The sequence below is a fragment of the Ambystoma mexicanum genome, chromosome 5p (genome assembly GCF_040938575.1).
Source record: "Ambystoma mexicanum isolate Mex_15411 chromosome 5p, UKY_AmexF1_1, whole genome shotgun sequence".
Classification (NCBI taxonomy): domain Eukaryota; kingdom Metazoa; phylum Chordata; class Amphibia; order Caudata; family Ambystomatidae; genus Ambystoma; species Ambystoma mexicanum.
Genome location: NC_090930.1, coordinates 847,658,567 through 847,673,819, shown reverse-complemented (window position 1 = coordinate 847,673,819; position 15,253 = coordinate 847,658,567).

The window sequence follows — 15,253 nt, the reverse complement described above, 5'->3', positions numbered from 1 at the left end:
TGAGGTGTTGCGTTTGGGTTTTGTTCGATAGAATATCTACAGAGTGAGGCACCATCAGGGTTAAATCATGGCCTAGGACCATTCCCTCACTCTGTTTTACAGACGCAGCAGCAGCAGCGACAGCGCGCAAACATCTTGGCAAAGCGCATGCAACAGGATCAAGGGCGGAAGAGTAGTAACCGCATGGCCTATTCTTCCCTCCATGTTCCTGCATTAATACAGCCAAAGCACATCCATCACATTCATGCACAAACAACACAAAGGCCTTCTCATAGTTCGGTGTGCCCAAAACTGGCGCCGAACATAATGCAGTCTTGAGCAACTCGAATGAATGTTGATGCTCCGTATTCCATGGCAATGGCGAAGAAATACCCTTCTTCGTCAAGGCCAACATCGGTTTTATCACTAGTGAGAAGTTTGGGATCCATAACCTACAGTAAGAAGCCATACCTATCAAGGCTCTAACTTCCTTTTGTGTATTTGGGACAGACATGCCAGAAATGTGTTTTATTCTTTCAGGTGTCAATCTTCTTCCCTCCTTTGACAGGAGATAGCCTAAATAGGCGACCTCCTGGCAACAATATTGAAACTTTTTAAGCAAAGCTTTGTGACCATGCTTAGCTAGATGGATGAGCAACAACACAGTGCCCTCTTTACAAGAGCTCTCAGAGTCAGCGGCTAAAAGCAAATCATACATCAACATATTGAAGCAACGTACAAGTAGGGGGCAATCCAAGGGTATCAAGCTGCTTTTTCAAAGCCCTACTATAAATACTAGGTCTCTCAGTATAACCTTGAGGTGCACGAGTAAATGTGAATGAGCGTCCCCCTAAGGTGAACGCGAACAAGTATCTACTATCCTCATGTATAGGAATACTGAAGAAAGCCTTCTTTAGATCCACAACACTGAAGTGAGTAGCCGTAGCTGGAATCCTGGTTAATATTGTTGTCACATCAGGCACAATTGGAAATTGCAGAGCAACGACTTTATTAATGGCACGTAAATCAATTATAAAACGAAATGGAATTGCATTATCACCTTTTTTGTACACGGGTAAAATCGGACTATTGCACAAAACTTCCTGCAATCTCCTCAATCACCCCACGATGCACAAAATCGGAAACAATGCTCTTCAAAGCTCGCTCGCCTTCAACTGAGATCTTATACTGTGGAATACGGGGCAGCTTAATTCCATGTTTCAAAACTATTTTAACAGGCTCAATCTGCAAAACACCGACATCATTGTCATCAACTGCCCACAAACACTCTGGTACATTACTGAATTCTGGCTGCAAAGGTCTAGTCAAGAATTGCGAAACAGAACATTGGTGTGGTGAAATCGTCAAACGCACTCCATCAGAAGAACAATTAATTACCGCATTTAATTCCTTCAACAGATTCAACCCCAGCAAATTCTCTCCACAATTCGAAGTCAAGAGAAATGGACAGTGGTCCGTAAAGGGACCCAAAGAAATAGGTACCGGTGAAGAAACCGGACAAACAACTGGTGTGCCAGAAAACCCTACAGAAACATTGGTTTGCCCTGACAGTGGAATGTTTGGAACCCGAGAATGATCAATGGAGCACTTCTGTGCTCCAGTGTCTATCAAAAATTGATGTTTCCTATTTCCCACTACCATTTCAACGTGGGGACCTTTCTGATTAACGGGAATAGGTGTAGGTTCCAAACCCTGCTTCGGGCAATCCTAACGAAACAAAATATCATCAAAAGGAAGCTCTTCAGATAGATATGCAGCAGAAGGATGATCAAATATGTTTCTAGTATCCACACTCGAAGTCTGATTATCCTGTGAAAAAGGTTGTTGGGGATCCTGCGAAAACTGGCCTCTACCAGGGCCCCCTACACCCGGGCGACCTCTGGATCGTCTACCCATATTTCCAAATGTGTTATTCGACCTCTGTCGAAGGACGGGGCATTGTGCACGCCAATGACCCTCCTGGTGACAATAGGCACACTGGTTAATATTCACAGGACCCAAGGGCACATTCCCTTGTGGAACATACTGACCTCTAATCTGCGAACTACCCCCTCTGGGGCCTCTAACAATTTGCTGTAACAATACTTTAGTCTTCAAATCACCTTTTCTCTTCTCGACTCTATCTTTTTCATTATTGACACGGTTCCCGTAGTACTGAGCCATGTGCTGTACTTCTGATTGGGATTTCGCCTGCCAAGCGCTCTCAGAAGACATCATTTGTGACTGGATGTCAGGCAGCAATCCACGTACAAATTTGTCCACAAGTAATCTTTTCCCAGACTCTGTGCCTAAGTTTTGTCCACTGAAATCCGAGAATACCTGTTCGAACCTATTAAAGAACTCGGTAGCACCCTCAGACTTTCCTTGGACACAGGCCGTAAGTTTGTCCCAAATAATTCTCTTTTCGGGGATTATAGTTTTCAGTTTTGCAATGATTCTGTCAGGCAAAATAGTATCACCTGAGGTGGTCTCTCACCAGCTGGCCTTTCCCCATCAAGCCTAACTATGTTAGCCCATGTATCTCCCAACCCTGGTACATCGTCTATAGTTCTAACTTGTTTCCACAAATCTACAGGCAGGAGTACAGGGAATAGCAAATCAATGTCGCCTAGGGTAAACACTGAGGACTGAAAATAGAACCCTGTCAGATTTTTCCTAATGTCAGGAATAGTTTGTCTAATAGTATTCACTTCCTGTCGTGAAAACGGGACGTGAACAAACTGCGATACATAATGTGCAGGAATGTCCACAGCAGGTGTACCTGCTGCAGCATTAGCAGGAATCTCAACCTTTGGGACAAATGTCGGAGGAACCTCTCTCATAGGCAACTGAGATGTAGGCAACTCCAAACGCTTACTAAGCAACAGAGCTAAGTCGAGTGCTAAAGCAGTTGAAGAAGTGTCAAGTGAAAAAGCTCTCTTATAAATGCTCAATAACTCTGTGGGACAACTAACCTTTCTCTTTAAACATTCATCCTGCAGGTACTCTACCATTACCTATATCACGTTCCTCTGCATTTCTAGCGTATATTGACTGTATGTGTCATATACCTCAACTGGAGTTATCGATATGTCTGAAATCCATCTAATCGCATCTTTTGTACAAATTCGCGCCTCCTCAGATGTCGATTTACGACACGCAAGAAATCGTTTCTGTACATACATACTTTCTTCTTCGTCATCCTCATTCCGTAACCTTTCCAACTCCTTTCTATACTCAAATATCCTCTCAACATGCTCATGTACCTTCTCCACAGTGTCTCTTGAAAATGCTAAAGTATTCAGGTCCCTCAACCCTTGTTGGAGGTCTGCATTATTTAATTTACCCCACATTACACATAAATGAATCCCTAAACCTTTAATGAAAACATTTTTCTCAGGAAAATTATCCATATTAGAAAGTGTGGCAAGAACATTAGCTCGATCATCTCTCTCCATACAATGCTTAGCCCATGCAAACAAATCCTGTTTCTTTTCTGTAGGAACAGTATTACGAGTAACAATCCTCGACCCCGCACCCTGATCAACTACAAGCGGTACAGAACTACTTGGGAGGGAGGGTACAGGCAAATTCAATGGAGGTACTATTACTGGTGCAATGGGAAGAGGTAGAGGAGCAGGTGGAGGAACAACAACCGGAGGAATAGGAACAACAGGTTGAGCATGAAGAGCAGGAATAACAGCAGGAAGAGGTACAGCAGGAGGAAGAGGAACATACGGAGGTGGTGCAGAGGCACCAGGCCTTCGTTCATTTAACAATTTGTCGATAAACTCATCAGAAACATGAAGATCTTTAGAAGGATAGATTTTCTGAATACCGAGTGAGAAAGCCCTGTCCATATTCCTAACCGACTCAGACTGTTTGTCCTGATCATATAACAACGCCTTTTCAGCATTTGTTTTATGACGGCGCACATGTTTTTCCCTACTTTTAAGCTGCTGCAACGCTTCTCTTTTCCAATTTTGCAAAACATCAAATGCTGCAGGTCTGGCCTTCTTTTTTAACAAGACTGACTCTAAATATTCAATACGAGGGATCTCAAAACTACCATTGACTGGCCACTGAAGTTCGGAGGCATGTCTGGTTTGTCTGTGCCAAATTTTATTAAATACTACACTTCCAATGCCATGCTTACAGTACATAGTACATGCCGGTGACCCCTCCTGTGGTGCCGGACGGCTAAATTCCAAAGATTGTCTATCGCTGCGGAATAATGCCCTAAAGCAGCTAGACAATTTCCCAGGCATTTCTCAAATACTCGGTGTTACCTGGTCAATAATTGTGTCTGCAGATACAATGCGCCAAATTCAAATTGTCAGGGTTGAATTAAGAGTCGGGTAACGACTCACCTGACCAAACCTAAGGAGGACCGATCGGTTTACAAAGGGCTTACCTAATGAATTTTACCTTGTGTATGGTGATTTCGGCAAATCTGCCCGCCTCAAAAAATTGACCCTCGTCAAGATGCCGTCTCAGACCACACAGCTATCGTCCAGGGAACGGATCGTGCAGCGCTGTTGAGGTGTCGCGTCTCGTTCAGTCGGGCCCGTTATGTCACACCGTCCGATCCCGGTCCGATAGCGTGCATCAACCTTCAATAATCCGGCATCAATCTTGAGTGTCCCTATTCCGGGCGCCAACTGTGAAAACAAGGAAATAATATGAGGCAGGGTAACCAAAAAAGGAAACACACCAAACACAGGTTACAAAGGAACATACAAAGCACTTTATTTTATACTGAATCCAGTTACAAAAGAACAGAAAAAAATTCAGGTAGCTATCGACCCTCAGTACAACACAGCGAACTCCGGCGTGGTTCGGTGTGCTCAGTGAGTGCAAATGTTCATTGAAACAGTCAGGCTTTTATACATTTCTCCAGCCTGTTGTCCAGCCTTTCTGCAGGTTAACCATTCCATAAATAAGTTACTGCTCGAGGGTCCCTTGCCAGGTCAAATCTAGTTCATCTTAGGTTCATACATTAACAAGAAGAAATGGTAATAATGTATGCTCTAGGCCTAACATTACAATGCGGGACTTAATTTATACAATGTAGTTAAGCAGGTGTTCTCATTCAATTATAGATCAGTTTCGGTGATACAGGTAATCCATTGCACACAGGTCAGCAGAAGGACAAGGTCTCAGCTCATGACCCTAACAAGTGGCCTGCAGGCAAGTTATACATTAGCTGTACAGAGGTCATGACAATCGAGTTCTGTTCTGAATAACATAGGCTACCATTTTAGCTCACAAGGTGACTTTATAGAGCAAGAAAACCTAAAATGGCGGCTTGACCCAAAATGACAGTTTACATGGTTTCTAAGGTCAGGACCTTGCAATGCGAGTTTATTCACATGTAGTTTATAAGCAGCTTGTTAGCAGCTTGGCGTAGGCCAATATACATATATTTATAGCAATAGGAGGCACGATATAATTTCTAGTTTGACAAACCCTCCTTTTGGCCTATGCCAAGTGCTAAACTACTTCTGATCTCCCTGCAAATAACTCCATGTGTCATCGTCCATACACCCTGAATAGCTGTCAGAAATATCTATCACCATTAGATCTTTTACTAAGATCTCTTTCAGTACATACTCCTTAGAGGTTTTATCCGGGGCATACACTTTATGTCCTAATGTACCTATCGCCTGAGCGCAACATCCCCCTAGCATTGAACATATACTTGGTAGACATTGGATACAACAACAAAGAAATAGCAGAATTCCCAAAATAATCAGCAAGACTGAAAGCACTTTCCAACCCCAAGACCGCAAGAAGTCCCAGAACCAAGCGCTAAGATCCCAATTTCCCTCGGGAACATGCACTTCTGAACTAAGAATGTGCAGATTCTGTATTGCCTTAAAAATTGTCGGCGAGGAATCTGGTACGAAAACACAGCAAGCGGACCCCACTAATTTGCATACTCCACCTCGTTCTGCCAGAATGACATCTAATGCCATCCGATTTTGGAGTGCTACCAATCTTATTGCTTTTTGTTCTAGTGTCATATTGTAGAGTATGTCCGTGGTCCGGTTGATCGTTCTCTCCAGTACCCTTGCTAATCCCCTAATGTTCTCAGAGTTTGTTATTTGTCCCCAAAAGGGCACAACTGATTTTGCTATATCTCCCAATACTTGCCCAGGGGTATCTCCATTCTTGTCCCGCCGTGGGCGAGCCTTAGAAACCTCCAATGTACTAGCTACAAATACCCCGGGTAACAGGATTCCTAAATAACAGGTCCCCTGCCAAACCTTGGGCAACCAGGGAAATGCTAAAACTACCACAAACAAAATAAACAGGCCCCCCTACATACAGAGGCCTGTTTTCTCCAGTCAAATTTACAATATTCATACAACCTTCAAAATCTCCCATTGGCCGAGTGCCATTTCTTTGTACACAAAAGGGGACCGAGTCAGGGCTATGATTTATAGAGTAAGAAGGAGGCACAGCGTCCTTATTGCCTATCGGAGCCATTTTAAAGGAAATTAAAGTTTGAAAAGGAAGAGACAGTTTATCAGACGGCCTAATAGAAGCGACATTAGGTTTACTTCTATTTGCAAAAAGCGAGCATCCCAGGGGAGTTAATTCACGTTTCTCGAAATCATTCAAATTAGTTCCATCAAAGTTCCCTGAGATGCTATCATTCCAACGGCCAAAGAATAGTGCTCTAAGAGAGGCATAGCAAGCAGTCGTTAAAGGTAAAGGGTGAATATACCATCCCAGTCCCTTGTTCCCATGTTGCGGTAAATGAGTGCAAATCCAACAATTACTCTTATTAAAAATGGCATGCGTTGCATTCATTACTATCATTAGAGTGTTATTATGATACTTTTGTCTATGTTGGGAGTCTCTAGGGGACAGAGTGTGAAGGTGTACAGACAGGGCTGTCAGAAGATGTGGTGAGGCCCGGGGCAAAACATTTGGTGAGGCCCCCTTAGAATTTTTTTGCACTCGGCAGCGGCGACACATCCGCAAACAGGAGACTCGAGAAATCTACTCTTGAGTTTGTGTGCAGGATCCCAAATATGGTTTATTACTACAACTCCAAATCAACTACAGCAAAGTTAGATTTCTCTACTGAAGGAAGGTTCTTGCCAGACTAACTTTTTTATCATATGAATAAATATATATAAGAAGGCATGAGCTCTCCACTGCGCCACCTCCAATTCTCTGAGGGTCAGTCACTTTTCCAAGCAAAGAGTTTAGGGCAGATCTCTTTCTTTGGCTGGGGCCTCCCCCTGCAAATAGCCTCCCAGCCTCGCTGAAACTTGAGGAGAGCCATCTCTGGTTCCGGAAGCACCTCAAGACCTGTCTCTTTGCTTCTGCCTTCTCTCTTCCTCTCCCTTGCTGATCACCTGCCTGATCCATGCACTGGTCATCTGGTCAAGCTCTGAATTCGGGCCCAGGTCCCTGCCTGTCCTGTTGCAATCCCACACTGTCTCTTGGCTCCCCTGCACTTGTGGTCTGTATCTGTAACCCTACAGTCCCCGCTCTTGCTCTTATTCTCCACCCGTTGACTGCACTTATGAGTACCCACACTTGCCACCCGTTGGCCGCACTCTTATTTCTCCTTTGTTACTGCACTTCTGCATCCTGCCCCACCGTCGGCACTTCTCCCCTCCCCCCTTCACTGTTCTTGCGCGATCTGAATGACACAAGGCCTAGTAAGATCTGTGTTTTGTCCTACTCTTTTGTTTCTCCCTCCTTGCCTTGTTGCGCCTTCAAACACTTGTGTACGGCCACGTTATAAATGCCATATCATATCATTAATGAGCACCCCGCCCCGTGTGTGCATTAAAACACACATCATACACAGTGACAAATGATGTAGAGTGGAGGCTGGTACATTTCTGAACTTAAGAGGCTTAAATGTTTGTGCCAATTAGGCAGGATCAACAGAGCACAGTGAGGGAGCCCAAACCAAACAAGGGTTGCTTGAGGGGGGTTCTCATTCCCAAGAAAATGTTTGAAACATTGGGTTAAAAGTATGCATTTTAGAGCACTTTCTTTGCAAAATTGGGTAGAAATTCATACAATTTGCAATTGGTTTTGTATGGAAGCACATGGAAAACCCCAATATTTGCAAATCACACATTGTGCATAGGAACATTTTCCAATACATTTCATGCCGCCTTTCCACGCGAGATATGCTAGTATAAAAATATATTCATGCTGGTTGTTCTAATTATGTCGATGCAGGCTGCATCATGCCATTATTACCATGTATGGAATACCAGCCAGTAAAAATGCCATGCCACAGAAAGTATATCCAGGCTGACTGTGCACCATACATTTTATTACTGGCTAGATTGGCCTTCATTCAATGTGGGCCAATTTAGCCAAGTAGTATGTTTGCTTTAACCTTGATGCATAGTCCTGTGCATCAAGGGTAAAGCAAAAAGAGCACTGGTAATGCTAACAGTTTGGGCATTCGTGTAGGCATGGGAAAGGCACTTCTGTATTGGTATTAGCTGGCCATTGATAGTGCCAGTGCAAAATGGTTTGAGTACCTGAGCATCTAAAAGCAGTGCCTGGTAAATGCCTAATACTTATACACAAGCCAAAACTGTTGGCTTTGCCAATGCTTTTTTTTTAAAAGAACTTCAGCGAAAGACACGCAGGGTGTTTTTAAATTGAGTGGCCAAAGGCAGACCTGATTAAGACATTTTTATTACACCAGTTGCGTGTTTACAACTCCAATGAAGTCATGAACTCTCAGAAGACTCCTTTGAGGAACACTTGCAGGCACATTGAGGGCAAAGTTTGATGGCAAGGCAAGTTTAAAGCTAGCTCAAAGAGTTCCAGTGAGGAGGTGTTTTGAGTGGGGAGGGCAGGAACTGGGTGAGAATTGCCATAGGGAATTGCACGGCCATGAGAAGTCATTTCACTGTTAGCACCTGCATTCATATCCATACATTTTTAGGTAATTGAAATCGTGATGTGGGGTTAGCACTTGCATGCTAGGGGAGTAATTAGAAGGGAAGTGGTGACATGAGACATCTCATTCTCACAGCAGTCCCTAAGTGTGACGTTTCAGAAATGAAGGCAAGAGGTAGCTGCTTGTAACATTGAAGCTTCACCAGAATAGTCTCATTTGAAATGTGGAAAAATGTTAGGCGCCCCCACACAAGGAAGGTTGCCCCTTCCTCACAGCCTCTGACGTCAGCGCCTCTCCCAACATTTGAAGTGTTAGTCCGCTTTCCCCCCTGACATTTTAGCCTAGGTGTACCTATGATACCATGGACCCACCCCTTAATGAGGTTGCCCCCAGGGCGGCTACATTTAGGCATGGTGCTGAACACACACTCACAAAAAAAACTTTGACCCATGCATTCATCCACCACTTACACAACTCCATACATGCATGTATACAAAAAACCAAACACAGCATTGACACAAACACCAACATGCACGCATGCATTCTTACATACACACATACATACTAATTTAATTTAAATACACATATACACTTTTAATTTAAAATAAAAACACTTACCTTACCTCCAGGCACCCGTACAAAGCATTCACAGAGCCGACACATAGACATGCTGCCTGACAAGAGAGAACTCCTCTCCCATCGTTCAGTGTGATCACGCTGACAACATGAACAACACACTGGCTGACAGGAGAGGAGTCCTCTCCTATCAGTCAGCGTGGTCATGCTGAGCAACGCGAACACACTGCCTGAAGAGAGAACTCCTCTCCCATCAGTCAGCATGGTCACGCTGAGCAATGTGAACACACTGATTGACAAGAGAGAACTCCTCTCCTGTCAGTCAGCGTGATTACGCTGACAACATGAACACACTGACAGACAAGAGAGAACTCCTCTCCCATCGTTCAGCGTGATCAGGCTGACAACATGAACGCACTGGTTGACAGGAGAGGAGTCCTCTCCTATCAGTCAGCGTGGTCATGCTGAGCAGCGTGAACACACTGCCTGACAAGAGAGTACTCCTCTCCCATCAGTCAGCGTGGTCACGCTGAGCAACGTGAACACACTGACTGGCAAGCGAGAACTCCTCTCCCGTCAGTTAGCGTGGTCACGCTGAGCAACGTGAACACACTGACTGACAAGAGAGGACTCCTCTCCCATCAGTCAGCGTGATTACGCTGACAACATGAACACACTGACAGACAAGAGAGAACTCCTCTCCTGTCAGTCAGCGTGATCATGCTGAGAAACGTGAACACACTGACTGACAAGAGAGAACTCCTCTCCCATCAGTTAGCGTGGTCACGCTGAGCAACGTGAACACACTGACTGACAAGAGAGAACTCCTCTCCCATCAGTCAGCGTGACCACGCTGACAACATGAACACACTGATTTGCAAGAGAGAACTCCTCTCCTGTCAGTCAGTGTGGTCATGTTGAGCAATGTGAACACACTGACTGACAAGAGAGAACTCCTCTCCCATCAGTCAGCGTGGTCACGCTGAGCAACGTGAACACACCGATTGACAAGAGAGAACTCCTCTCCCATCAGTCAGCGTGATCACGCTGAAAAGAACACACTGATTGACAAGAGAGAACTCCTCTCCTGTAAGTCAGCGTGGTCACGCTAAGCAACATGAACACACTGACTGACAAGAGAGAACTCCTCTCCCATCAGTCAGCGTGATCACGCTGACAACATGAACACACTGATTGACAAGAGAGAACTCCTCTCCTGTCAGTCAGTGTGGTCATGTTGAGCAACGTGAACACACTGACTGACAAGAGAGAACTCCTCTCCCATCAGTTAGCGTGGTAACACTGAGCAACGTGAACACACTGACAAGAGAGGACTCCTCTCCCATCAGTCAGCGTGATCACGCTGACAACATGAACACACTGACTGACAAAAGAGAACTCCTCTCCTGTCAGTCAGCGTGGTCATGCTGAGCAACGTGAACACAATGACTGACAAGAGAGAACTCCTCTCCCATCAGTCAGCATGGTCACGCTGAGCAACGTTAACACACTGACAAGAGAGAACTCCTCTCCCATCAGTTAGAGTGATCACACTGACAACATGAACACACTGACTGACAAGAGAGAACTCCTCTCCTGCCAATCAGCATGGTCCTGCTGAGCAACGTGAACACACTGACTGACAAGAGAGAACTCCTCTCCCATCTGTCAGCGTGGTCACACTGAGCAACGTGACCACACTGACTGACGAGAGAACTCTCCCATCAGTCAGCGTGATCACGCTGACAACATGTACACAATGACTGACAAGAGAGAACTCCTCTCCTGTCAGTCAGCGTGGTCACGCTGAGCAACATGAACACACTGACAGACAAGAGAGAACTCCTCTCCCATCGTTCAGCGTGATCAGGCTGACAACATGAACGCACTGGTTGACAGGAGAGGAGTCCTCTCCTATCCGTCAGCGTGGTCATGCTGAGCAGCGTGAACACACTGCCTGACAAGAGAGAACTCCTCTCCCATCAGTCAGCGTGGTCACGCTGAGCAACGTGAACACACTGACTGGCAAGCGAGAACTCCTCTCCCGTCAGTTAGCGTGGTCACGCTGAGCAACGTGAACACACTGACTGACAAGAGAGGACTCCTCTCCCATCAGTCAGCGTGATTACGCTGACAACATGAACACACTGACACACAAGAGAGAACTCCTCTCCTGTCAGTCAGCGTGATCATGCTGAGAAACGTGAACACACTGACTGACAAGAGAGAACTCCTCTCCCATCAGTTAGCGTGGTCACGCTGAGCAACGTGAACACACTGACTGACAAGAGAGAACTCCTCTCCCATCAGTCAGCGTGACCACGCTGACAACATGAACACACTGATTTGCAAGAGAGAACTCCTCTCCTGTCAGTCAGTGTGGTCATGTTGAGCAATGTGAACACACTGACTGACAAGAGAGAACTCCTCTCCCATCAGTCAGCGTGGTCACGCTGAGCAACGTGAACACACCGATTGACAAGAGAGAACTCCTCTCCCATCAGTCAGCGTGATCACGCTGAAAAGAACACACTGATTGACAAGAGAGAACTCCTCTCCTGTAAGTCAGCGTGGTCACGCTAAGCAACATGAACACACTGACTGACAAGAGAGAACTCCTCTCCCATCAGTCAGCGTGATCACGCTGACAACATGAACACATTGATTGACAAGAGAGAACTCCTCTCCTGTCAGTCAGTGTGGTCATGTTGAGCAACGTGAACACACTGACTGACAAGAGAGAACTCCTCTCCCATCAGTTAGCGTGGTAACACTGAGCAACGTGAACACACTGACAAGAGAGGACTCCTCTCCCATCAGTCAGCGTGATCACGCTGACAACATGAACACACTGACTGACAAAAGAGAACTCCTCTCCTGTCAGTCAGCGTGGTCATGCTGAGCAACGTGAACACAATGACTGACAAGAGAGAACTCCTCTCCCATCAGTCAGCATGGTCACGCTGAGCAACGTTAACACACTGACAAGAGAGAACTCCTCTCCCATCAGTTAGAGTGATCACACTGACAACATGAACACACTGACTGACAAGAGAGAACTCCTCTCCTGCCAATCAGCATGGTCCTGCTGAGCAACGTGAACACACTGACTGACAAGAGAGAACTCCTCTCCCATCTGTCAGCGTGGTCACACTGAGCAACGTGACCACACTGACTGACGAGAGAACTCTCCCATCAGTCAGCGTGATCACGCTGACAACATGTACACAATGACTGACAAGAGAGAACTCCTCTCCTGTCAGTCAGCGTGGTCACGCTTAGCAACATGAACACACTGACTGACATGAGAGAACTCCTCTCCCATCAGTCAGCGTGACCACGCTGACAACATGAACACACTGATTGACAAGAGAGAACTCCTCTCCCATCCTTCAGCGTGATCAGGCTGACAACATGAACGCACTGGTTGACAGGAGAGGAGTCCTCTCCTATCAGTCAGCGTGGTCATGCTGAGCAGCGTGAACACACTGCCTGACAAGAGAGAACTCCTCTCCCATCAGTCAGCGTGGTCACGCTGAGCAACGTGAACACACTGACTGGCAAGCGAGAACTCCTCTCCCGTCAGTTAGCGTGGTCACGCTGAGCAACGTGAACACACTGACTGACAAGAGAGGACTCCTCTCCCATCAGTAAGCGTGATTACGCTGACAACATGAACACACTGACAGACAAGAGAGAACTCCTCTCCTGTCAGTCAGCGTGATCATGCTGAGAAACGTGAACACACTGACTGACAAGAGAGAACTCCTCTCCCATCAGTTAGCGTGGTCACGCTGAGCAATGTGAACACACTGACTGACAAGAGAGAACTCCTCTCCCATCAGTCAGTGTGACCACGCTGACAACATGAACACACTGATTTGCAAGAGAGAACTCCTCTCCTGTCAGTCAGTGTGGTCATGTTGAGCAATGTGAACACACTGACTGACAAGAGAGAACTCCTCTCCCATCAGTCAGCGTGGTCACTCTGAGCAACGTGAACACACTGATTGACAAGAGAGAACTCCTCTCCCATCAGTCAGCGTGATCACGCTGAAAAGAACACACTGATTGACAAAAGAGAACTCCTCTCCTGTAAGTCAGCGTGGTCACGCTGAGCAACATGAACACACTGACGGACAGGAGAGAACTCCTCTCCCATCAGTCAGCGTGGTCACGCTGAGCAACGTGAACACACTGATTGACAAGAGAGAACTCCTCTCCCATCAGTCAGCGTGATCACGCTGAAAAGAACACACTGATTGACAAAAGAGAACTCCTCTCCTGTAAGTCAGCGTGGTCACGCTGAGCAACATGAACACACTGACTGACAAGAGAGAAATCCTCTCCCATCAGTCAGCGTGATCACGCTGACAACATGAACACACTGACTGACAAGAGAGAACTCCTCTCCTGTCAGTCAGCGTGGTCATGCTGAGCAACGTGAACACAATGACTGACAAGAGAGAACTCCTCTCCCATCAGTCAGCATGGTCACGCTGAGCAACGTTAACACACTGACAAGAGAGAACTCCTCTCCCATCAGTTAGAGTGATCACACTGACAACATGAACACACTGACTGACAAGAGAGAACTCCTCTCCTGCCAATCAGCATGGTCCTGCTGAGCAACGTGAACACACTGACTGACAAGAGAGAACTCCTCTCCCATCTGTCAGCGTGGTCACACTGAGCAACGTGACCACACTGACTGACGAGAGAACTCTCCCATCAGTCAGCGTGATCACGCTGACAACATGTACACAATGACTGACAAGAGAGAACTCCTCTCCTGTCAGTCAGCGTGGTCACGCTGAGCAACATGAACACACTGACTGACATGAGAGAACTCCTCTCCCATCAGTCAGCGTGACCACGCTGACAACATGAACACACTGATTGACAAGAGAGAACTCCTCTCCCATCCTTCAGCGTGATCACGCTGACAACATGAACACACTGACTGACAGGAGAGAACTCCTCTCCCATCAGTCAGCGTGGTCACGCTGAGCAACGTGAACACACTGATTGACAAGAGAGAACTCCTCTCCCATCAGTCAGCGTGATCACGCTGAAAAGAACACACTGATTGACAAGAGAGAACTCCTCTCCTGTTAGTCAGTGTGGTCATGCTGAGCAACGTGAACACACTGACTGACAAGAGAGAACTCCTCTCCCATCAATCAGCGTGGTCACGCTGAGCAACATGAACACACTGACTGACAAGAGAGAACTCCTCTCCCATCAGTCAGCGTGATAACGCTGACAACATGAACACACTGACTGACAAGAGAGAACTCCTCTCCCATCAGTTAGCATGATCACACTGACAACATGAACACACTGACTGACAGGAGAGGAGTCCTCTCCTATCAGTCAGCGTGGTCACGCTGAGCAACGTGAACATACTGATTGACAAGAGAGAACTCCTCTCCCATCAGTCAGCGTGATCACGCTGACAACATGAACACACTGACTGACAAAAGAGAACTCCTCTCCTGTCAGTCAGCGTGGTCATGCTGAGCAACGTGAACACAATGACTGACAAGAGAGAACTCCTCTCCCATCAGTCAGCATGGTCACGCTGAGCAACGTTAACACACTGACAAGAGAGAACTCCTCTCCCATCAGTTAGAGTGATCACACTGACAACATGAACACACTGACTGACAAGAGAGAACTCCTCTCCTGCCAATCAGCATGGTCCTGCTGAGCAACGTGAACACACTGACTGACAAGAGAGAACTCCTCTCCCATCTGTCAGCGTGGTCACACTGAGCAACGTGACCACACTGACTGACG